Source organism: Malus sylvestris, chromosome 16 (assembly GCF_916048215.2).
Source record: "Malus sylvestris chromosome 16, drMalSylv7.2, whole genome shotgun sequence".
NCBI lineage: Eukaryota > Viridiplantae > Streptophyta > Magnoliopsida > Rosales > Rosaceae > Malus > Malus sylvestris.
In genome coordinates, this window is record NC_062275.1 from 26,417,952 (window position 1) to 26,438,028 (window position 20,077).

The window sequence follows — 20,077 nt, forward strand, 5'->3', positions numbered from 1 at the left end:
GAGTAGAACTGCTATTCAGCAGTTGTTGGCTTCAAGCGTGTGAAGGAAACAGTTTTGAAGAACGATAAACATGAACATGCATGAAAATAAAAGCAAACATGGGAGAGGAAGTAGTCTTGTGGGACATGTAAATAAAACACAAAATAAAATAACCTCAAGAGAACAATTTGAAGTTGTTGTGCTAGAGCTTGGAGGAGAAGATCAAATTGGCAAAAAACCAACAAGAACTGGTCGTTTTGTAGTTCTCAATTATTAAATTTGTGTGTTTTGTTCTCCATCACAATGCTTCTTATTCCTTAATCTTCTCATGCATTTTCACAGGATTATTGAAAATTCTGCACGTTAATTGTAGTGGTTTGATTGTGGTTTTTGTTCTCTGCAGGATTTTATTCTCTTAACATATCAAATAAATCAATTGATAGGTTAGGCTTTCATTTTTTTTTATTTTTCTTCACAGGACTTAAGGACATCCTCAAGTCACAGTGATGGAATCAAAGTCTTTAGGTTTGGATGTTCTTTTACTTCTCTTTTTAGAGTAATTTTTTGGGTTTCTTCTCGCATTTTTCGGGTTCCTTTCCCCAATCCTCCCAAATAACAATAACAAATTGACTTCTTCATTTTCAGACTCTCTTGGGGTTGGCAGACAAGGGGTTGCTTGCATTGAAACCTCGCCGTCCGACTTCTCCTTTCTTATGAAATTTTATCCCTTTCCTATAGCCAGTTCGTGAAGGCCATTTTCAAATTGAGGTTTTGTATATTCTGTCTCTTAAGATTTGATTCTTTCTATTTTTGGCTTATTTTTTGTCTAATTTCTCAAACAATTTGGCTAATGAAGAGTTTATGGATATACAATGGGAGAGTGTATTATTTTCTCTCTATTTTATGTGTTTATTTAGTTTTACTGTAGTTTTCATCTATGCCTTGAGTTTTGACTTCTCTATTTTTTTTTATCTTTTGAAGCGTTCCAGGTAAATGGCGAGAATTATTCAAGTATGCGACATCATTTTAATTTCATGTTAAAAATTTTCTCTTATAATTCTATTTGAGTGATTGAATGTGCACATGTGAGCTTTTAGGTTTGGTTTTATATTTATTGGGAGTAGAAAAACAGGAAGTGAGGAACACAATAACCCTACCACAATTATGTATGAAACAAATTGGATCTACTAAAAACTCATATTTTGGGTGTGTTGTTAGGAAGAAATGCCTAAACTCCGAATTTGTATGGAACAAATTCATTATAGAATAAATTAATTGTATGTGTTATTGCTTTTATTACTAAATTGACTTCTTTGCCCTCCTACAAGTCATAGCTTATATAATAAATTAAGAATAATGCTTGATTTATTTATTTATTATTTTTTTTGTCGAAATGTCTGATTTAGTTTAACTCTTTTCATTTGATAATTTCCTTGCCCTTGGTTTAAGATATAGAGTATTTCATTTCAGTCATCAAGTCACCTTTTAACTTCTATTCTGTTGATTTTTGTCGGTAGGTACACAAAAATATGCAGATTTGCTTTCAAATTGAGAGGCCTAAGGACAATCTTTGTTCATAGAAAAAAAGTTGGACAAAGAGGGCATGGGTATGGGAACATGATTGGTTGATATATTGCTTTGGGACGTTTTGATATTTTAGTTTGAGGAGATTTTGCTTTTCACATCTTGCTTTGTATTTGAACTTAAGCACTAGGACTGAACTTACTTTTAAATTATAGGATTTCAAAACGCGACCGCGGTTAGGATTAGAAAGGGCCAAGTATATATGTCGAGAATCTAGACATTACAAGTATATAAATTCCAATTTGTATTACTGCTAAACTATATATATCAAATGTAATTAGGAATTAAATTAAATACAAACTACATGGGGATGCAGAAAGTTATATATAGGGGAGAGCCCAAAAATACTTGCACAAATTTGTGATAAGTTGATGAGTAAAGATGACTCCCTTTTGTCAAGCAGTTTTTGAATTTTTCTGCATTCTTTTATATAGTTTTTTTTTCTTTTTATTTTGTCAAATTAGATAGATAGGGGCGTTGATAAAAAAAAAAAGAAAGTATTTTTGCATTTTGCTGCACGTGATGATGTTGATGATATACAATGTTCAATGACTGAATCCTATGCCCTATACTACGGCAAAAACTGAAGCATAATTATACAATAACTACACACAAAACATTGAAAGTATAAATGCGTGCAGTAAGAATGAATGGTAAAAATGCCATGTTCCTTTTAACATTGCGAATTAGCGAGCTTTCTGGAGGGAGTATACATACGAATGCACAATCACTAGTAGAAAAAACACTTTGCACGACGTACGTACCTTCGTTGTGCAAAGCAAAAATTCGTTGCCTAAGGGTTTGCGCAATGAACAAGTAACATGAGTCGTGCAAAGCGGCTTTGCACGACGCACGTCCTCCGTCATGCAAAGTCACTTTGCGCGACGCATGGCTACGTCGTGCAAAGTGGCTTTGCGCGACGCAGGACGTGCGTCGTGCAAAGCCGCTTTGTGCGACGCAGGATGTGCGTCGTGCAAAGTTACTTTGCACGACATAGGACATGCGTCACGCAAAGCCGCTTTGCACGACGTAGTCATGCATCGTGCAAACCCCTTTTTTTGTTTAGGTCAAATTTTTTTTTATTTTTGATAAATATTGCACGACGTAGGACATGCGTCGCGCAAGCCCTTTTTTTTGTTTTGGTCAAAATTTTATTTTTTTTATAAATATTGTAATTAAATTCTAAACAATAATTAATTAACCAAGCAAAAGTATTTAATTATAAAATATATGAAAATGTACATACAAGATGTCCGAACAAAAAAGAAAAAACAAGTAATCTTCTAAAGTAAACAATAAAACGATGAGATATACAAGGAAATATCAAACTATCCAGAGACCAACAAACAAGGACATTGTCACTTGAAGCCTTCACATTTTTTTAACACCTGCAAACAAAGGACCTTGAGAGAAAACTACTGCCCCTAATGCTTAAGCCTCAGCAATTGTTGCCTTTCTCTATCTACACGGACATAAGCATATGGATCAAGAAAAAAATTTGTACTTGTATAGGTAGAACTCTTGAAAAATCATATTAAGGGGGATCATTTGAAAAAAGATAAACACATGATAGATTATGAACTTGCTAAACAGCCATGGATTCAATTCTACCAGCAATTGGAAGCCCAAATTTTTTTTTTGTTCTAATATTAATAATTGAGATGCAAAACCGTAGAAAATTAATGCTAAAACATTATTTCTTACGATACTGTGAAGCATCCAGCTTCAGCCACAATCCTCTTTTCATAAACTTCATATAAAAAAGAAAAATCATGTGCTACTCTTATAAGCATGAATGCAGCAAGCCATGGTGCAAGACCCAAACAAAGTGCATGTGCCATACCAAATCTTGGACTGCATAACATGAGAAAGATCATAAGTACTACTAGCCGATAACTCCAAACATGTTTAATTAAACAAATGAGCACGTTGTTTGTTTGCATTAATGCTTTCCAGAAGAGATTAGAGTACGTTCCTTGTTGGAGATTAAAGGGAGACTAACACTTTCATGGTAATCAATTACCATGTGAATGCCATGAAAAGCAAAAGTTCCACAGACGGATGTTTCTCACTACAATTCAAATTAAGGAAAAAGAAAATGCGTTGCGCAAGTTTTACACAAATTATTTTCTATCCACAGAAAAGAATACAAACATAATTCTACCACAAAGAAAATGCAAGGTAAGTCATGTTATGCGAAAAGAAATTCCTTTCACAGAGGCAAAGATACTTAATCTAAATACATAAATTGGTTTCAGAATCCTAATTTTCTGCTCGAAGCAAATAATCAAAAAGCCAAACAAATTTCGAGTTTTCTTTGTCAGTTGCAACAACATTTGAGTTTTTATTGTTCTGTTATGTCATATCTTCTAAAGCAAATTAAGAGCCGAGTTCACAGCTGATTTCGAAATCTTAAGTAAACCCAAATATTACAAATTTCCCAACAAAAAATTAAAAAAAAGAAAAACAACTTTCCTTTCATTTCTTATAATTTCTAGTGACCAAATAGTTAAAAAATTCACAATAATTTAATACATACAACAAATTAAAGATAGCAAGGTAGAAAAATCACCAGTTCTTGGCCCAAAGCGGCTTGAAATGCACTGTCAAGTAGATCTTCCCCCCTCTATACATCTGAACCAATCCAAAATTACCCAGAAATTAACGGACTTCAATTACAATCAGAAAACAAAAATGGGGGAAGAGGGAAAATCGTAAAATCAAAATAAGGCCGACCTTTTGGGTCTTGCCGTCTAGTTAGGGAGCTCGAGTTCCGGTGCGGTGGCGGGGTAGGTGATGGGGATATTGAACTGGAGATCGAACTCGTACTTGAGGAGGTTGTAGACGTACCAGCACTTGCCAGTCCATCGTGTACCCTTGGGTTTGGCGGCGGAGATTCGGAACCAATCGTTGTCGTTGGACTTGTTCATCTGGGTGTATTCGAACCTTGAAATATCCAAGAACGATGTGAACTGGCTGAAAACAATTCCCTTTGCAGACCCATCCTTTTCAACCATGGATCTGACCACAATCATTAAATTAAATATGCAAATAATGAGATTGAATGTGCCAGAAATAGAGCGAAATTGACGGCGGCGCGAGCTTGGCCGAGGTGGAGGCGTGTGAAATTCTTTTGGATGAAGGCAGAAATAGAGAGAAATCGAGAGATGGTGTTGGGAATGAGAGACAGAGAGTTTGAGAGAGTGATTGAAGACCGAGAGAGAGAGGAGGCTCAAGGCTCAGGGCTCAGGCTGCTACGCGAGATGTGAGGCCAACGGAAGGTTGGACAGTGGCTCGTTTTAGTCCTCTGGTCCTTTAAGATTCTTTAAGATACTAATATTTTAATGAACAATATAAGATCATATTTGCCTCCGTCTCCAATCCAGAGCCAGATGGCTCGTTTTAGCCCTTTTACATAAAATCGTCTCCAACCGAGGGCCAAAGGGCAATAGGACCAAATATAATTTATTATTTAAAAACTACAACTTAAATTCAAATCCAACCACAAACAAGTACCTACAACAAGATCTTGTTGCACATCTTTGGGCCCAAAGAAGCATGGAGTAGACATTTACGTTTTATGTTTTTAAATGTTTTTAAAAATATTGTTTAAGTTTCATGTTGTATAATTTTTATGTTGGTTAATGTTATTTAATGTTGTTTCGTATTGTTTAATGTTGTTTCATGTTATTTAATTTAATTTAATGTTGTATAATGGCTTAGGAAGTTATATGAAAAAAAATAGAATTTAAAAAAATATATGAAACAAATTTTGTGAAATAGAAGTTATAAAAAAAATGGAATTTAAAAAAAATATGAAACAAATTTTGTGAAATAGAAGTTATAGGAAAAAAATGAAATTTAAAAAAAATACGAAACAAATTTTGTGATATATAAGTTATAGGAAAAAAATGAAGGAACTTATTGAAGGAAATTATTGAAAAAATATTGAAGGAAATTATTGAAAAATTGAAACAAATATTATAGATGAAGGAAATATTGGAAAATATATTGAAGGAAAACCAACGGCTAGCTGCAACAGCTAGCTGACTCAGTTAGCTGTTATATTAAAAAAAATTTCAAACTATTAGTGTCGGTTATAACCGACACTAATAGTAAATAAAAAAAAAAAATTCCTATGAATACCTATTACTGTCGGTTATAACCGACAATATTAAAAAATCCTTCCTTAATGCTGTCGATTATAACTGACAACAATAGGAAAACTATAAAAAAAAAAAAAAATTAGTCAGCCCTTTGGCCCTTTGAAATTCCGTGGGGCCGTCCCAGATTCCCGAGCCCTCTGGCCTAGCCCTCGGTTGGAGACAGTTTTAGGGTTATTTTTGGCCCTCTGACCCTCTGGACCCTTCGATTGGAGATGGCCTGAGAGACCGAGTGAGACCAAATTTGGGAAAATAAAAAAAAAAGCGCCTAATTTTTACAAAACTACCGCCAAATTTTTAACACATTGCGCGACGCATGTATACATTACAACGTCGCGCAAAGTGGTTTTGTGCAACGATCCCATTAAGGCGTCGCGCAAGTTATATATATATATATATATATTTTTTTTTTAAATTATTATAAAATTCTACAAAACTAATTTCAACGATCAAACTATCAAACTTGTTTGTATATGCTTCAAGATTGCATACACTAAAAATTGCAAAAAAAAAAAAACATTCAGAGTTCAAGTAGCTAGACAAAACATTTCAACGGTTATAAACGAAAAATCATGATTTAACAGTTATTTTAACTCTGAATTTGATGATTTTTTACAGTTACACTCCTTGACCCTATGTGAATACAATGAATGAACTCGATCGTCAATTTAAAATATTTACACTAGTGGATACCACAAAATCTTATGTTATACTTAATGAAAGTATAAATAAACTCTTAAGTGTTAGTGAATCTATTGTTTTGATGGGGTACGCATTCTACAAAACTAATTTCAACGATCCAACCGTTAAACTTGTTTGTATATGCTTCAAGATCGCATACGCCAAAAATCGGAAAAAATAAACATTCAGATATGAAGTAACGAGACAAACATTTTCGACGGCTATAAACGAAAAAATCACGATTTAACCGTTATTTTAACTCTGATATTGATGATTTTTTACAACTACACTACTTGATCCTATATGAATACAATAAACTAATTCGATCGTCAATTTAAAATATTTACACAAGTGGATACCGCAAAATCTTATGTTATACTTAATGAAAGTATAAATAAACTCCAAGTATTAGTGAATCTATTGTTTAGAAGGGATACGCATTGTACAAAAATAATTTCAACGATCCAACCGTCACACTTGTTTGTATATGCTTCGAGATCGTATACGCCAAAAATCGAAAAAAACAAACATTCAGAGATCAAGTACGGGACAAAACTTTTTTATGGTTATAAAAGAAAAATCACGATTTAATGGTTATTTTAACTCTGATTTTGATGATTTTTTACAGCTACATTCTTTAATCCTATATGAATACAATGAACTAATTCGATCATCAATTTAAAATATTTACACAAGTGGATACCACAAAAGAAAAATGCAATGCAAGAACCCCAAAAAAATAAAAAATAAAAAAAAAGACTTTGCGAGACGTAGGTGCCATTGCGTCACACAAAACAGCTTTGCACGACATAGTTGTACCAGCGTCGCCTAAAGTCTTTTTTTTATTTTTTTATTTTTTTTACTGTTTTGCTTATGAGTACAAAATAAATAAATGAAAATGTACTTAGTAAATACATATACCATTGATTTTTATGGGATACGCATTGTACAAAATTAGTTTTAACGATCCAACAGTCAAACTTGTTTGTATATGCTTCGAGATCGTATATGCCAAAAATCGTAAAAAACAAACATTCAGAGATCAAGTATGGGACAAAACTTTTCCACGGTTATGATCGAAAAATCACGATTTAACGGTTATTTTAACTCTGATTTTGATGATTTTTTACAGCTACATTCTTTAACCCTATATGAATACAATGAACTAATTCGATCATTAATTTAAAATATTTACACAAGTGGATACCACAAAAGAAAAATGGAATGCAAGAACCCCAAAAAAATAAAAAATAAAAAAAAAGACTTTGCGTGACGTAGGTGCCACTGCGTCACGCAAAACAGCTTTGCACGACGTAGTTGTACCAACGTCGCGCAAAGTCTTTTTTTTTTTTTACCGCTTTGCTTATAAGTACAAAATAAATAAATGAAAATGTACTTAGTAAATACATATACCATTGATTTTGATGGGATATGCATTGTACAAAACTGGTTTTAATGATCCAACAATCAAGCTTATTTGTATATGCTTTGATATGGCATGCGCCAAAAATTGTAAAAAATAAACATTCAGAGATCAAGTACGGGACAAAACTTTTCGACGGTTATGAACGAAAAATCACGATTTAACGGTTATTTTAACTATGATTTTGATGATTTTTTACAGTTACACTCTTTGACCCTATATGAATACAATGAACTAATTCGATCATCAATTTAAAACATTTACACAAGTGGATACCACAAAAGAAAAGGGCAATGCAAGAACCCAAAAAAAAAAAAAAAAAAAAAGACTTTGCGCGATGTAGGTGCCACTGCATCACGCAAAACGGTTTTGCGCGACGTAGTTCTACCTACGTCACGCAAGGTCTTTATTTTTTTTACCCTTTTGCTTATGAATACAAAATAAATAAATGAAAATGTACTTAGTAAATACATATATCATTGATGGGAAACGCATTGTATGAAATTAGTTTCAACGATCCAACTGTCAAACTTGTTTGTATACTTTGAGATCGCATACATAAAAAATCGCAAAAAAAATAAAACATTCAGAGATCAAGTAACGGGACAAAACTTTTTGATGATTATAAACAAAAAATCACGATTTAACGGTTATATTAATTCCGATTTTGATGATTTTTTACAGCTACACTCATTGACCCTATATGAATACAATGAACTGATTCGATCGTCAATTTAAAATATTTACACAAGTGGATACCACAAAATCTTATGCTATAGTTGATGAAAGTATTAATAAATTCCAAATGTTAGTGAATCTATTGTTTTGATGGGAAACGCATTGTATGAAACTAGTTTGAACGATCCAACCGTTAAACTTGTTTGTATATGCTTCGAGATCGTATACGCCAAAAATCGTAAAAAACAAACATTCAGAGATCAAGTAATGAGACAAAACTTTTTTACGGTTGTTTATACCATACTTAGGGCCTCTATATTTAGATCTCGTATAAATACTCGAGGGACTCAAATGTAATTATGTAATAAATGAAGGGGCAAATATGTAATAAGTGAGAAGCCCTTATTCTATAAAAGGACCCCTCACTTTCCTCATTAAGGGAGGCCAATTCTTAGGCCATGGGAAGAGCTCTCTCACCCTAAGAAGCTCTCACCCTCTCATCCTCAATCTTCTCAGAGAAATACAATATCAGTGTGGACGTAGCCCAAACATTGGGATGAACCACGATACATCATGCATTATTTACTTCCTTGCAAATTCACGGTTGGATTTATGTTGTTCTAAAACCCCTTCGGTTTTATGCATTAACATTTGGCATCGTCTGTGGGAATCGACACGAAAAGTTATGTCAGTTCTCTCTCAATTTTTCACCTCCACCGTGAATCTGCAGAAACCCAAGAACCAAACAACCCAACTCCCACACTCAGAGACACACCCATTCAATCGACAGAGGAGAGAGAGAGAGAGAAAAAGAGAGATAGAGGTTCACTGAGAGAAGGTAACTTCTTTGCAACAGTTAACAGAAACACAGTACACAGAGACAGAGAAACTGAGAAGAAAAAGGGTTCATGCTTTGATCATTTAATCCGTCAGCAATGGCAGCACAGAAGCAATCAGAGGAAGCCATAACCTTCAACCAGACTGTTGACATGAAGGAAGAAAAAGAACACGCAGCAGATGATAACTCTGGTTTTAACCTTAAAAGCTTCCTCTGGCATGGCGGATCCATCTACGACGCCTGGTTCAGCTGCGCATCGAACCAGTTTGCTCAGGTTCTGCTGACTGTGCCCTACTTTTTCTCCCAACTCGGAATGCTCTTGGGAATCATATTCCAGGTTTTCTACGGAATCATGGGGAACTGGACTGCTTATCTGATCAGCATTCTTTACATCGAATACTGAAGACGAACAAAGCTAAAAAAAATGTCAGCTTCGATCACTGGAAGATCGACAATTCTACGCGCGTTTTTCTGAGCAGCGACGCCAACAGCAAGAACAAGAATTTCAACAGCGCCATGCCCTTCGATTCCGTCCAATTTCATGGCTCGTCGCTCCCCTTCCTCGAGGCTGTTGAGGCGAGAATTGAGCTTTCTTCAACCGTTCCACACCATTGCGTCCGCTTGCCTTATCTCCAAGCTCCCCGCTCTAGCCACCTCATTCGAAGGTAATGTAGTGCAGCTCTTGCTTTGGGTTTTACAGCGACTTTCCGGGAAAATCCTGCCTGAATTTTCCAAGAAAATTCCAGCTCAACATCCACTACATTCAAAGATCTAGAAAGGGACATTGCTTTACCTCGTCTCCGGCTTCCTCTGGCCATGCCTTGGTGCCGTGCTCTTCCAACTGTTTCTGAGTACATGGTTGAAAATGGCTAGGCAAAGTGCTTTAGTTCAAAATTCTAGGATCCTGCGAAGAGCTTCAGCTTTTCTGTCTCTTTTGTCTCTCCGTGGGTTTAAAAACAGAGGGAATATAATAGAAAAAAGAAAAAGAAAAAGGGAGACTGATATTGGTATGCTTTTGCTTTTGCCCGGCGATGATTTCCATTAATTCTCTATGATTAAATGGATCAGGTGCATGCAAGCACATGTGGGTTGATGACCTCCAAATAAAGTGGTCGCAGAGCTCATGAGTGATGACCTCCAAAGATGCTTTTTACAAATGGACAGCAGCGCAGAGACAGAGACAGAGAGGAAGGCGTAGTGGGAAACAAAAGCAAAAAGCAAAAGCAAGGAATAAACACCCACACTACAAAAGTAAGGAGTAAACACCCACCAGAATGATGTGATTTACTTTTCTTGTTTTTTGAATGATGTAGTTTATTTTTCTTATCTTTCGAAGACATCAGTATAAACCCTATTAGAGGGTAAAAAAAAAAAAAAAAAAACGACAAGCCCAAAATAATGGGCTAGAGTGTTATGTGGAAGGCGAATGCCCATATGCCCAAAAGAGCCAGGTCATTTATTATCACCAACCAGGTGATCAAAAGTACGCCTAGTACTACAAAAAATTATTCGGTAGCCTGCCGCTATTATCACCAACCAGGTAATCAAAAGTACGTCCAGTACTACAAAAAATTATTCGGTAGCCTGCTGCTATTATCACCAACCAGGTGATTAAAAATACACCCAGTACTCCAAAATTATTCGGCAACCTGCCGCTATTATCACCAACCAGGTGATCAAAAGTACGCCCAATGCTCCAAAATTATTCGGCAACCTGCCGTTATTATCACCAACCAGGTGATCAAAAGTACGCTTAGTACTCCAAAATTATTCAGCAATCTGCCGCTATTATCACCCACTAGGTGATCAAAAGTACGCCCAGTACTCCCAAATTATTCGGCAACCTGCCACTATTATCACCCACTAGGTGATCAAAAGTACGCCCAGTACTCCAAAATTATACATGAGCATCAGCCATGTCATTCATACATAAACATTCATGAGCATCACTCATGTCATTCATACATAAACATTCATGAGCATTACTCATGACAATCATACTTAAACATTCATGACCATCATTCATGTCAACATTCATGAGCATCATTTATGTCAACATTCATGAGCATCACTCATGTCAACATCTATGAGCATCACTTATGTCAATCAACATAAACATTCATGAGCATCACTCATGTCAGTCTAGCTTCAAAGCTTCACTTGCAAAGCTTCACCTACAAGATTTTAGTGCAGGGTATACAAATACCGCCTCCGAACAACCACCACTTCGACCCATACATGGATTCAATTTGAAGTCTTCAGTCAACAGACTCTATTGACCGCAGACTTGGGGGACTACATTATGTACCATATATTGGGCCTCAACTGGGCCTCATGAAAAATACTTGGGGGACTTAGCCCATTATTTATGTACTGAAGAGCGAACCCTTATTCTATAAAAGGGACTCCCTCACTTTCATTAGAGAACACCCATTCTTTATGTAGTGAGGAGCAAACCCTTATTCTATAAAAGGGACTCCCTCACTTTCATTAGAGAGCAGCCCATCACTTATGTATTGAGGAGCGAGCCCTTATTCTATAAAAGGGACTCCCTCACCATCATTAGAGAACATCGCCGCCAGCTGAGCAACTGCCTCGCCGCCAGCATCACTCCTAACCCATCACTTATGTATTAAAGAGCGAGCCCTTGTTCTATAAAAGGGACTCCCTCACCATCATTAGAGAGCATCGCCGCCTACTGAGCAACCGTCTCGCCACGAGCATCAACTTTAGCCCATCATTTTTATATTAAGGAGCGAGCCCTTATTCTATAAAAAGGGACTCCCTCACCATCATTAGAGAGCATTGCCGCCTACTGAGCAACCGCCTCGTCGCGAGCATCAACTTTAGCCCATCATTTTTATATTGAGGAGCGAGCCCTTATTCTATAAAAGGGACTCCCTCATCTTCAATGCCACAAACCGAGCCAACCAAGGAAACATAAGTTACAAGCCGAGCAACCTAACATGTGCTACTTCTAGTTGAGCATCATTTTCACATTGAGCACTGCCTCATATCGAGTATTTAGTTAAAGACGACATCTAGTTACTTCAGCCCACACATGGACTGAATTTCAAGTCTTCAGCTAAAAGACTCTCTTAACTGAAGACTTGAGGGACTACTGTTTATACCATACTTAGGGCTTCCGTATTTAGATCTCGTATAAATACTCGGGGGACTCAAATGTAATTATGTAATAAATGAAGGGGCAAATATGTAATAAGTGAGGAGCCCTTATTTTATAAAAGGACCCCTCACTCTCCTCATTAAGGGAGGCCAATTCTTAGGCCATGGGAAGAGCTCTCTCACCCTTAGAAGCTCTCACCCTCTCATCCTCAATCCTCTTAGAGAAATACAATATCAGTGTCAACGTAGCTCAAACATTGGGGTGAACCACGATACATCTTGTGTTATTTACTTTCTAGCAGATTCACGGTCGGATTTACGTTGTTCCAAGACCCCTCCGGTTTTGTGCATCAACAACAGTCATAAATGAAAAATAATGATTTAACGGTTATTTTAACTCTGATTTTGATGATTTTTTACAGCTACACTCGTTAACCCTATATGAATACAATAAACTAATTCGATCATCAATTTAAAACATTTACACAAGTGGATACCACAAGAGAAAAAGACAATGCAAGAACCCCAAAAAAATAAAAATAGACTTTGCGAGACGTAGGTGCCACTGTGTCGAGCAAAACATCTTTATGCGACGCAAGTGCATGTACGTCGCGCAAAGTTGGAGAAAAAAATGGTAAAACATTCTTTGTTTGGCGCCAAGTCATTCATTCTACTCATTCAATTGTTCAAAACCAAAACTCAACTTGTTAAAAATAAGCATTGACAAAGATAATTAAAGAAAAACATAAATACACAAAAATAAAAAAATGCAAACATAAATGTAATCAATAAATAGTTAATTAATTAATCAAATAAATACAATACCTGAAGGTGAAGGTTGAAAAAGATGGAGAATCTGAAAGAGAGAGGTTGAGTGTGAAGAAAAAGGCCCTTGTGTGTGGTTATTTTAGAAAAATAAGTCGTCGACTTTGCGCGATGCCACATACGTTGCGCAAAATAGCTTTGCGCGACTTAGGTTCAATTACGTTGCGCAACGTAGGTGCACCTGTGTCGTGCAAAGTTGGGATGGTTTGGTGCCAAAATTTTGTGCGACGCACAAAACGTCATGCAAATAGCCTTTGCGCGACGAAGGCTTGCGTCGCGCAAAGCTGTTTTGCGTGAAACCAGTCTTCGTCGCGCAAAGTCCTTTTGCGTGACGTTTTGTGTTTTGCGTCGCGCAAACATACTTTGAGCGACGAAATTTGCTCCGTCGCGCAAGATTCCGTTGCACAAACATGTTTTTCTACTAGTGAATACATTCAAAGTATATCTTGACAATTACAATGAAAAAAAAAAAACTAACACAATACACTTTTAGGGGCGCATGATGCAAAAATGCCTCTCGCACGCATGTTAGTGCGTGCAGAGAGGCTAGTCTCATTTATAAATCAATAAATTAAAAAAATCAACTAAAACGAAAATTTAAAAAAAAAAATCTCTTTTAATATAACAAACACATCATGACATATGAATGTAATTGTTAATTACTTTGTTTTTCCGGATTATTATTAGATCATGCACAATGAACCCTAATTAATTATCAAGAAGTTGACAATCAATACTCTGGAAGTAAACCTGGCTTGCAGCAAGATCATAGGCAACATTGTAATGCTGCTGCGCCATAATTCCAACAACGTTCAAGTTACTGCCCTCAGGAGATACTTGTACTGCCATGCAAAACTCACCCTCACCATAATCTTCAAAAGCGCTCTATATGTCTAACCCTAACTCATCCCCACCTGCAAAGTTCAACACAACATCTGGAAACCCTATTAAATCTTGCCTTATTTTCCCCTTGTAGCACAAACCTGAAGGAACATCGGGCTTTTCCACTTTTTCCAATCTTCCATCGAGCAACTTTTGCACTTTATCTCTAAGCACAACGTGTGCACCTGTGGCTAAGAAGGTTACTGTTGTTCCGGAATCGATGACTGTTCCACCCGAGCCTGATTCTGTTCTCTTGAAGATTTCTGGATCAATTTCAAGCCGCCTTTCCGCGAGGCTGATGCTCTCTAGGGTTAGATAGTAAAGTTCATTGTAGACTTGAATTGGAGTTAAAGTGCCTTCTATCTTTGCACCATCGCCTAAGACTAATTTGTTATGAGGGTAGTTGGGATCCCTTATGCTACCGATGCAATAAGAGAATTTTGACCCCATGTGGTTTGCCAAGGATATGTTTGAAGGGCCTAGACCAACTAGTCCACTAGGCTGCCCATTGTAACCATCATTGTCCTGGGCACAACCAAAAACAACATTCGGGACGGTGCTAATGCCTTTGTTGGACGCATCAAAGGTGAAATTTTCGGTCCCAATAAGTCCAGCTACTTTGATGCCATCAAGGTATTCGTGAGAGAATTTGCAATTGTTTGAGGGGTCACATTTGTCACTAGGGGAAATTGTGCAATATAGGGATGAGCGTGGTAATGTGGTGTATGATGAGGACTTGGAAGGGTCGGACTTGTTTGTTCAAAGCATTTGGTGCAAGGAAGGCATTGAAGACACAAGAGGTTGCTCCCAGTGTCTATGGTTAAAAGCTGTGGAACTGGTGGCTCACTGTGTCTATTGAGAAATTGGCCATAAATTGTGCTCCACTGTCCTCGACAACAATACCAGCACGGGTATCGCCGTCATTGGAAAAACCGGCTTTTGCTCCCAAGCACGCTAAGCGCGCCCTGGAGTGTTTCAATGTGCTTATAGCACGGTCTTTGATGGTTGCATTAGGATTGTAGTGTTAGAAACTTAATTGGACTAAACTATCATTTAGTGAAGGACTAAATGTATTTGGTAACAATACAGTTTGACATTAGTTGCAAACATGGAAAAAAACTGCTTCCTATTATTAAGGAAATATGGATAACAATTGTGGAGATAACTTATATCCCACTTATTTGATGAAACTACTGTGAACTGACAAAAAACAACTCTCCATGATAGAGGGAAGTTGGTGAATGTTAATTTATATAAGGACACCCTGCTCGTAAAGAAAAGTTCTGCGTTATTGGGTTCTATCACCTTAAGAACATTAAGTCTTTCAACAAGTAGAAGATATCATTTTCTTGTTTTGCAATGGCTGCCTCAGGTATCATGTTAACATCTGTTAGTAATCTAGGAACTTGTTAATATTATATACTACTAGTTTTCCAACATTTGGTATTAGAGCCAAATTAACAAATCCTAGATTCGAATATATGTGTCAAACTGCATATGTTTTCAGCATGTGAATTTTGTATGAAATGTGTTGAACCAAAACACATGACAGCATCGACAGTAGCACTCATGCTTTCCATTATTCCATCCGACAACACATGACAGCACCGATACTTTCAATAAAATGCATGAGGTAGTCTTGCGTCAGAAGTTTTTTAATGTCATGCATCACTTACGATAATATTTTGAATTCACCAAAGTGAATGATTTGGATGTATATTCTGGCAAAGAAGGGTTTAAAGATTCATTGCATGTTCATACTCTTTTCCAAAGGAAAGAGTATATAAAATGCCTAAGGTTTCAATGAATCATTCCTTGTATAATCTTGTAATTATCTTGTCCAAAGACTTGATATAGCTGTGATAAAAGATGATTGAAGTGGTCAGAATGTACATGATGACTTTGAAGGGGTGTTTATATTTCTAACAAAAAGGGGATATATGAACATGTGTAAGTGATGCATGAAATTAAAATTGTATTTAATGTTTTATTTGGCTGCCTCAGCAACATCATCTGCACTTAGCCTTTCATCGATCGAGCCTCTCAATGGAGGAAACTTCAAAAGGTGGAGACAAGACATTGAGATTTTGCTGGGCCTGATGGATCTCGATTTAGCATTAAGAGAGGATGAACCTGCACCACTGACTGACACTTCGACTGCTGAGCAAAGATTGAAGCATGAAAAGTGGCAGAAAGCCAACTTAGCAGGCCCTAGATCCATTGTATAATTAAATTGCATGACAGAGATAACATGGTACTCAACTGTTTTAGTTATTGCTGGTTTCTATTTTGTTAATAACTACATCACTTTGGATTCTACGAGAGATACCATTATCCCGGGCTCGAAGGTACGACGGGAGGTCCACAATACCAATGCTTTAGTATGCGAAGAGGAATGAAGTGGCCTGCAACGAGAGCTTCCATATAATCCAATTGTTCAACTCCGGACTTAATGAGTTGGTTCGTAATCCAGGTCTGGATCTTTCACCAACACCATTGAAGCCTAAGATTGAGAAGTGGAATAGCATAATCTACCCCAATTTCTCAATAAGAAAATGATACAGCGGTGAACAAGTCGTTCGACACACTGGACACGATCGAAGATCATTTAAGCAGTTGAAGATACCTGTGTGGAGATGAACTCACACTTACAGATGTTTGCTTGTTCACTACGTTAATCCGATTCCATCTCATTCACAATTCGGTTCTATTTTTTCTGCTCCTATACTGACAGTTTGGTTTGTAGTAAAATGTTAAGAACATTGTTCTATTACAGTAAAGGAAGAATATTTGTGGTTTAAAACTCATGAAATGTTCACATTCTTTTCCAAAGATGGGGATGTATAAGTTTTTGGTATTTTTAATTAGTGTATGGTATCATGTAGATCAGGTCATATTCTTGTCCTAAGACTTATAATAAATGCATGATAAGATTCTTGAATGATGGCTATACAATGAAGGTCAATGGCAGCTTATATCTCTTGCCCAAAGGTGCGATATAAACATGCATTTAATAATCACTAATGGTTGTTTCAAGTTTTTCATGTCTTTGATAGCCAAATTTTTATTCATTGCAAGAAAAGGAAAGACAAAGGCTCTTCTTGATGGGTGTAGAGGTTGCGTACACCCAAGCGCACCAGATTTTGAATCAACTGAAATGTGGGAGTAAAGAAAGCACTGCTGCGTAATTTTGATAGCATCTGGACCTGAAGCTTGGCTTATCTTATTTTCCTTATGGTGATGCTTGGCTTAACTTATTTTCCCTGTGGTTATTGTAAATAATGCCATGTTGATTCAGTTTATGATATATATTAGTACAATTGACTTATGTTCCAAAGAGCATGTTGGTTTCGTATGTTTATGCAGGAAGCTTGAAAAGCTAGTATCCAGTGATTAAGTTTGAAGGCAACATAAAGTTAGCTTTATAAAGGTACACTGGGTAATTGCATGTATGAATGTGTATTTATATGTATTTGCATGATTTTCAGTATGCCATTACAATTATGAAGTGACGGTTTAAGACTGAGTTGCAGTAATAAATATGCATGTGCTGAATCTTTATGATTATTCTGAGTTATATAGCTTATATAACACAAAGTGGTATATGATTTTCAATTCAGTAAAGGAACTGTGATTATCCAAAGATGATCCATAAAGTTGATTGAATTGATTCATAGAAAAATGAATGTTAAGTTCATTGAAAGTTTGACATCATACACAGTAGATTCAAATGATAGTGATTTTAGAGTGCATGTGCCAATGAGCTGCACATGGTTTTCTAGAGTTCGACATTTGAACTAATACTGGTAGATGTGGGGAAGCAAATTACGTGTAACTGGATGTGATCACTAAGGAGTTGATATTGTAATTGTAATAACATTTCGATGAAATGATCAGTTTACGCCCAAGTGGGAGAATGTTAGAAACTTAATTGGACTAAACTATCATTTAGTGAAGGAAGAAATGTATTTGGTAACAATACAATTTGACATAAGTTGCAAACGTGGAAAAAAACTGCTACCTATTATTAAGGAAATATGGATAACAATTGTGGAGATAACTTACGTCCCACTTATTTGATGAAACTGCTGTTAACTGACAAAAACCAACTCTCCATGATAGAGGGAAGTTGGTGAATGTTAATTTATATAAGGACTCCCTGCTCGTAAAGAAAGGTTCTGTGTATCACCTTAAGAACATTAAGTCTTTCAACGAGTAAAAGATATCATTTTCTTGTTTTGCAATGGCTGCCTCAGGTATCATGTTAACATCTGTTAGTAATCTAGGAAACTTGTTAATATTATATAGGGTAAAGTACAAAAAACTACCTCAACTATTGGTGTCACGACACTTTCATACCTCATCTTTTAAAATTGACAATGTCATACTGCATCTTACGAATTTGTGACAATGTCATACCTCCGTCAGTTTTTCTATTAATTTCTCTGTTAAATGCTGACGTGGCCCGACACGTGTCCCACTCACTAATCCAATTGGATTAAAAAATAATCAAATATATTTTTAATAATCAAATATTAAAAAATTAAGAATAATAAAATAATATATATATATATATATATATTAAATCTCTCTCACTCTCTCCTCTCTCTCTCCCCCCTTTCCCGCCACCCTCTCTTCTCTGCAACCCAAAACCCCTTCCCACTCTCTCTCTTCATGGCTGTAAACCAACCAATCAAACCACCCAACTAAATTGATATGCCTGTAAACCAACCAATCAAAACATCCAGTCACTTTCTCGCCACTCTCTCTTCTCTGCAACCCACTCTCTCTCTCTCCCCCCTTTCTCGCCACTCCCTCACTCTGCCAACCCAGTTCGTCCCCCCCAACCCAACGCACACTCATCTCTCCTCCCCCATCTTCATCTTCTTCCCCTTTTCCCTCTACCTGCAACCCAGAAACAAAAAAAAATAAAAATAAAAAAAATAAAAAAATTCGAACCCAGTTTCGGCCCAAGAAGAAGAAGAAGAACCCTCTCTGTCTCCTCCCCATCTTCATCTTCGTCCCCTTTTCCCTCTACCTGCAACCCAGAAAAGAAAAAAAATTGAACCCAGTTTCGGCCTGCAACCTAGAAAAAAAAAAAAAAAAAAATTCGAACCTAGTTTCGTCCCAAGAAGAAGAAGGAGGAAGAGGAGAGAGAAGAACACAAAAAATTGAAAACGAAGAAAAAAAAAGTGAAGAAGAAGAAGAACGAAAACGCAAAAAAAAAAAAAGTGACTGGATGTTTCGGCCCAGGAGAAGAAGAAGAAGGAGGAGAGAGAAGAACAAAAAAAATTGAAGCCGAAAAAAAAAAGTGAAGAAGAAGAAGAAGAACGAAAACGAAAAAAAAAAAAGTGACTGGATGTTTCGGCGTAGGAGAAGAAGAAGATGATGAAGAAGGAGGAGAGAGAAGAACAAAAAAAATTGAAAACGGAAAAAAAAAAAAAAAAGGTGACAAATCGCCCAGGAGAAGAAGAAGATGAAGAAGAAGGAGGAGAGAGAAGAACAAAAAAAAATGAAATTGGTGCGGGAGAAGGAAAGGATGCCGCATCCCTACGAAGTTTTTTTTTTTTTTGTTTTTTTTATTCTTAATTTTTTAATATTTAATTATTAAAAATATATTTAATTATTTTTTAATCCAGCTAGATTAGTGAGTGGGACACGTGTCGGGCCACGTCAGCATTGAACAGAGAAATTAACAGAAAAATTGACGAAGGTATGACATTGTCACAAATTCGTAAGATGCGGTATGACATTGTCAATTTTAAAAGATGAGGTATGAAAGTATCATGACATCAATAGTTGAGGTAGTTTTTTGTACTTTACCCTATATTATATAGTACTGGTTTTCCAATATGTAGTACCGAGAGAGAGCCGAATCACAGTGAATGAGTTTTGTGG

The 20,077-nt window shown here is 36.4% G+C and overlaps 2 long non-coding RNA genes and 1 pseudogene across 3 annotated transcripts; 1 reads left to right on the forward strand and 2 right to left on the reverse strand.

Annotated features, from left to right (window-relative positions):
• Nucleotides 1-418: 418 nt before the first annotated feature.
• Nucleotides 419-2,285, forward strand: LOC126608188 (uncharacterized). 2 transcript variants are annotated; one of them, XR_007617770.1, is made up of 4 exons: nt 419-504; nt 625-747; nt 961-990; nt 1,497-2,285. It is a non-coding gene; the product is annotated as an uncharacterized LOC126608188 (long non-coding RNA). The 2 variants fall into 2 exon arrangements; XR_007617771.1 differs by lacking the exon at nt 1,497-2,285 and having other exon boundaries at nt 961-1,267.
• A 475-nt stretch (nt 2,286-2,760) lies between these two features.
• Nucleotides 2,761-4,845, reverse strand: LOC126608186 (uncharacterized). The gene is made up of 3 exons (XR_007617768.1): nt 4,300-4,845; nt 4,136-4,197; nt 2,761-3,025 (listed from the first exon to the last, which is right to left on the reverse strand). It is a non-coding gene; the product is annotated as an uncharacterized LOC126608186 (long non-coding RNA).
• A 9,160-nt stretch (nt 4,846-14,005) lies between these two features.
• On the reverse strand, nt 14,006-15,050 carry LOC126608180 (aspartic proteinase nepenthesin-1-like; annotated as a pseudogene).
• Between the last annotated feature and the right edge of the window lie 5,027 nt (nt 15,051-20,077).